The sequence below is a fragment of the Pundamilia nyererei genome, unplaced genomic scaffold (assembly GCF_000239375.1).
Source record: "Pundamilia nyererei isolate P.nyererei 1_Seehausen unplaced genomic scaffold, PunNye1.0 scaffold00118, whole genome shotgun sequence".
In the NCBI taxonomy this organism is placed as follows: Eukaryota; Metazoa; Chordata; class Actinopteri; order Cichliformes; family Cichlidae; genus Pundamilia; species Pundamilia nyererei.
The window spans coordinates 722,045-727,669 of record NW_005187519.1 but is presented as its reverse complement, the minus strand read 5'-3'; the positions used below and the strand labels follow the sequence as shown (position 1 = coordinate 727,669).

The following is a 5,625-nucleotide window of genomic DNA, read 5'->3' as shown; positions in this document are numbered from 1 at the left end:
CATATGGCAGAGGGTGGTGGTGGTGGAGTGGGAGGGGGACAGCCAGGCTCCCTAGCCAATCCAAAGAAGATGAAGGAAGGTGTTGGGGGAAGGAGGGAAGAGTAAGGATGCAGAAATGACGATTCTCCTATAGAGCAAGCACCTCATGTTTCCGACTCTACTTTCTACCCTTTGCTTAACTCCATGCTAAGCTGCGTCTGTGTGGATGAAAATGTCCCATTTTCCAGGGAGCAACCTGTACACATGCATTAATAAACACAGATTCTTAGTATTTTGGCGAGTGTTTGCCTCACAAACAAATGAATGCCTCTCCATGTTCCTATTTCCTGGCGGCCTCTGATTGGTTCTGACAGATACTCAGGGTTTTTGGTGAAGTAATTAGTGAGCCTCCGGGCGTGAGCTGAGGAGAGGCCTTCAGCGCTGGGTTACTTCACAGTCTTTCCTCTCTCCTTCTCAGGTAATTGCTAGCAGCTGCACAGCCTGGGAACTGAGTTTAAAAGGAGCTTTGCATCGATTCCCTTTATACCCCCTCCTTTCCCACTTTCCTTCTCCCGTTTCCTCATCCGTGCCAGCACAGCCTCCCCAGTGATGCCTCAGATCCTGCAGACCGCTCAGATGTACCCGATGCTGCAACAAGCTGGAGCCACTGCCGACACAAGTACCCGGGTGACTGCAGCCGAGTAAATATTACAAATTTTGTTTACCTACGGTATCCTAAAGGGCCAAAACAGAGAGCAGTTTTATGTTTTTGTATGAAAGAAAAATGCACTCCAACCTCTTTCCCTCCAGAGGAAAACAAACAGAGTGTGTCTAAGTAATTGTTCATCACCACCTACAGGTTTGCACAGGCCTGCGGAGCCCTGGACCGCTTAGGATGCACTTACGATTCTCTTCTTTCTGCATCCGTCTTGTTGCACAAGTACAAGTACACAGTGGGAGGACACCCATGAGCGATCCGAGCAGCAAAAGTTTGGAAAACGAAACGTGGTCAAGGTTAGACCAGAATTTTGGCTGAGATTTGGCAAGTCTGTTATTCAGAGAACTGAGATTTTTTCAGTAAAAATTAAAACTTAACTCAAAGACTTTCCCCCCCGCTCGCACGATCAACCGAGGTCGCTGCATTGGATGATCCCTCCGCCCTTTCCACTCTTTCCAACTCCTACACCTCGCTTTCCTCCACAGCTGAGATGTCAAACTCATTTTACATTGTGGCCCACACCAGTAAAACTTCCCTTTTTGTCAGTGTAAATAACTTTAAATACCCTTTTAATTCATGAAATATTTCAATATAAGAAAAAGAAGAGAAATGCAAGTCAATTTTTACTGTAAAGCCACCATTAAAAAAAAACATACATTTTTAAGGAAATAGTATAAAAAAAGGGAACTTTCTGTAATTTAATTGTTTATCTGTTTATTAAATGTACGAAAATATGGTTAAATGTCCCATAGTCATCACCTCATCCACAATTTTATAAGATTTCTAGTGTGTTTACTTTATGGCGACTGTTTCAGGGGTTGTTGAGGCTGAAACAAGCTGCTCGTTTTCTTACAGCGAGTTAGAGAGACAGCCAGCAGACTGGGTGCTGAAAGGAAGAAAGGTTAGAGTTCAGACTAATTACTTATGAACACACTGTTAATATTTTGCTCGCCGTATAAGTGAACAACTGCTTCCGTGCGCGCTAAAACGAATGGCACCAATCATTTGCTATATAAATTGGCCTAGTTCTGCTGTCAGAGTATGAGCTCCTTTCTGTTTCTTGTCATTTCAAGCCATCATTGTATTTGCATCGCTGACATATCAAAGAATCCATACAGTCTTTGTACTGTGAGACAAAACCGCAATAATAAAGCGCCACAAAGAGAACAGAGTGAAAAGTTGTGACAACATGAAACGCCACAGAAATGTGAATCCAAAGTCACCAAGAGTGACTGATGGAAACTTAATCCTCAAGAAAAAAGAACAACAAAAAAACAAGTTGTCTCGTGGAGGTTGAGATGTTTCATCTGAAAAGTGAAAATCTTTTAAATGATAGAGGAAAAAATGTTGTTAATCACAATATCGGCATCTAATCAGAATTATTAATCACTGTGATTCGTCCGGTGGGGCCAATCCACCTAATTGATAAAAAAAATTTCATTGATGTTAAAGGTGTAAAAGTACCTACATCTATCAAACAGGTAAGGGGCGGAGAATAAGCATGGTCAGCTAGAGAGATGCACACTTAATGGGTCGAGTACTGTTCGGGTACTCGATTAAAACAGTGGACATGTAAACTAAATTGGCTACAACATGAGGTGGCATAAAAAGCATGAAGCCATTGTGCTGTTTATGTTGGTGTGATGATTTTCTCGGCACACTTGAGGCCCATTACTCAGGGTTCAACCAGCTGTCTAAAAGTGTTAGCAGAGGATGGTTTCGATCCATCGACCTCTGGGTTATGGGCCCAGCACGCTTCCGCTGCGCCACTCTGCTGAAAGGCACCCCAGATGGGACTCGAACCCACAATCCCTGGCTTAGGAGGCCAGTGCCTTATCCATTAGGCCACTGGGGCTGCATGCAGTGAATCCAAACATACTGCATATTGTTCAGTTGGTTCAGCTCCTGAGCTGTGCTCTGAGCTCCACTGTGTTTAGATGTTCCTGTTGTTTGTGGACAGGAAACCACCCAAGGACTAGAAAGTAACTAAGATCTGGATCACTGGCTCTATTACATTAAACATTAAGCCTTTAAAGAGTCTTTGGAGCATCTTGCTGATTTCATGTGACAATTAATTAAAACAGCTCTGATTCTTAGCACACTTTGGGCCGCTGAGTACCAACGGAGCATTAGTTAAACACCAATGAACAGTGTTGTTGCTGACGATGTCCATTCCTATATGACCACAGTGTACCATCTTCTGATAACACGCCGTGTCACAAAGCTAAGATCATCTCAAACGAATTTCTTAAACATGACAATGAGAATGACTTCACAGTCACCAGATCTCAATCCAATACACCATTGGTATGTGGTGGAATGAGAGACTTACATGATGGATCTGCAGCTGTTGTTTCCATCAATAAGAATTGCAACCTGGCGATCTATAGTCGGCTTTGATCCTCATAACCCGAGGTTGCATTGGGGTCGCTAAGCAGTCTGTGAAGGATACCTTAGATATTCTTCACTATGTCAAGGCAGTTCATAAGATTAGTTATTTTTCTCAAATGTTTTTTGCAGCAACAAAAATCCAGGACTTGAGACGCCTTTTATGTGCTTTGGTGTGAATTCAGTGTAGCTTTACACTATTTCATTTGGACCAAAGTGGTAGTCCTCTTGACCTAAATTGTCTCCCTGCTGCCATTCTAAGAAAGTCATATATGCCTGCAGCAGATTGTTGTAACAGTTAAATGTGCAGCCTGGTCTTTAAATGTATCGTAGCAATCTTGTGGGAGTCATAAGCCCAGTAATTCCTCCACATGGTGAAATAATAAGGAGTAAGAGGCCATTTCCTTAGGTACACCCCGTGGTGCAAGAGCTTTTCATTCATGAAATTTTCATATTTCAAAATAATGCCCCCACTCACGCTGGCAAGTGGACTCATGAACAGCATGAGCGAGTGAAATACCTTTCATGTCCCTCTGAATCACCACATCTGAACATTACCGAGCCTGCGGAAACAGATTTCCACCCCCTGGAAGCTTTCCCAAAAAAGGTCGAACAATGCCAAGAAGTTCGAGACTTCTCTTAATGACTTGATGTGTTTATGGGCTGATGAGCTTTTCGGTGTATTTTTTGTACCTCCACACGTCTCAAAGAGAGGAATCTGATGAAAGCAGCGTACAGAAGTCGTCTTAATGCATTCATCCTGGCTCTGACAACAAGATAGAAACTGACAGAATGCACGCCTGACATCCACCAGCATCCGAACGCTTGATTGGCTTATAGTATTTACATGCTCAGTGATACAGTACATCAAAAATATAAATTTTCTTGACATGAAATAAAACAAACCCTAAGGGCCTTTATATTTAAAAAACAAAAGACCCCTCTTCATCTCCTTCAAAAAAGATGACAAGCAAAGACAAAGCTGAATTGGATAACGGAGACCTAAATGACAAGAAAACATAGAGCGGTGTGATATACAGTACCAATAACAAAATGCTTAAGTGACAAGCAAAGGAAATAAAATGAAACACAGCGTTAACGCTTCACCTCACATAAACACGTCACTGCGTGAGCCTGAATCCTTGCAGAGATGGCAGGAGAGTGACATTTCATTGTACAGCTTGCTGGGTTTAATGTAAACCTCTTACAGGGTTGGTATAGATCACATTTCTCTTTAACACAAAAGGTTATTGTTCAGGGATCGGTAAAACGCTGCTGAATGGACTCATTCTCCTCTTTTAATTAACATCACGGGCACATCATAATGTCACCACTTTCTCCTTTTGTCTCCCAACTGTCTTCTTCTGTTTTCTATAAAAAAATACAAAAATATTCGCTCATGGACCCTTGGCAGGAGGAGGAGGGGGGGAGTGTGTGAAAGGCAGAGAGGCAGGGGATTGCCAGGAAGGAAATATTGTAGCGAAACGACAGCCGAGGCAGGTGTTTTTGTTTGAGCGGTCCTCTTTGGCATTTCTCGGCTGCTGAAGAACATCACTGCAATTATAGGCGACAATAGCTGCACACACACAGTGTAGGTTCATTACCTATAACAACCTCGGGCTTTTTAATCTGGATCCTATCAGTTCTTTCTGTTTACTCCCGCTTTTTCCTTTTCATGTCCCGCTAACAAAACACAGGGATAAAAATCTGCTGCAAATGCTATAGATGCGCTCCCATAAATTCACTTGCTAACTCCTGTGCAGCCAGATGTTCACATCTGCTAAGCGACTATAAATCCATAAGAGACAGGAAGTCATTTCCAGTGGCAGGAAGACACCGCTGACATGTGGCAACAAGTTGAAACTGAGTGAAGACGTCGGGAAACATTTATCTTTATGCCGTGTGCCGTGATGCATGGATGCACCGGCTCATGGGAGCAATCGCATCGTATTTGCTTACCTACTGTTGTGTGTCAGGGCTCAGAAACATCAGTGACGACTAATCTGGAGCTTTCTACAGTCCTGTGACAAAAAGTTTTTCCAGTCCTTTGGAAGCTAAAAGCAGCTTGTAGAAAAACACTTTTGGGAGCAATAACTTGAAATAATCTTTTTCTGTGTGACTTTATTGGTTTCTTGTTTTGTCGTGGAGGAATTTTGGCCCATTCTGATTTATAAATCTGCTTCAGTTCAGTGAGGTTTGTGAGAATTTGTTCATGCATAGCTCTCTTACCGTGCCACATCTGGACTTTGACTGGGCCATAATAACACTTTGATTCTTTTCTTTTTTTGTTCTTCTGTTGTAGATTTGCTGCTGTGCTTGGGATCATTGTCCTGTTGCATGACCCAGTTTGGTGAAAGCTTTATCTGTTGGACAGATGTCTCACATTTGACTCTAGAGTAATTTGGCATACAGATGAGTTCATGGCTGAGTCAGTGACTGCAAGGTGCCGAAATCATCACCCCTCCACCACCGTGCTCGTGCTGACAGCTAGTATGAGGTGTTTGCGCTGATATGCCCCATCTAAAGTCTCAGTGCAGATT

The 5,625-nt window shown here is 42.8% G+C and overlaps 2 non-coding genes across 2 annotated transcripts; both read right to left on the bottom strand.

Moving 5' to 3' along the window:
• Positions 1 to 2,401: 2,401 nt before the first annotated feature.
• trnam-cau (transfer RNA methionine (anticodon CAU)) lies at positions 2,402 to 2,473 on the bottom strand. The gene has a single exon. It is a non-coding gene; the product is annotated as a tRNA-Met (tRNA).
• Positions 2,474 to 2,479: 6 nt separating this feature from the next.
• trnar-ccu (transfer RNA arginine (anticodon CCU)) lies at positions 2,480 to 2,552 on the bottom strand. Its single transcript has one exon. It is a non-coding gene; the product is annotated as a tRNA-Arg (tRNA).
• Between the last annotated feature and the right edge of the window lie 3,073 nt (positions 2,553 to 5,625).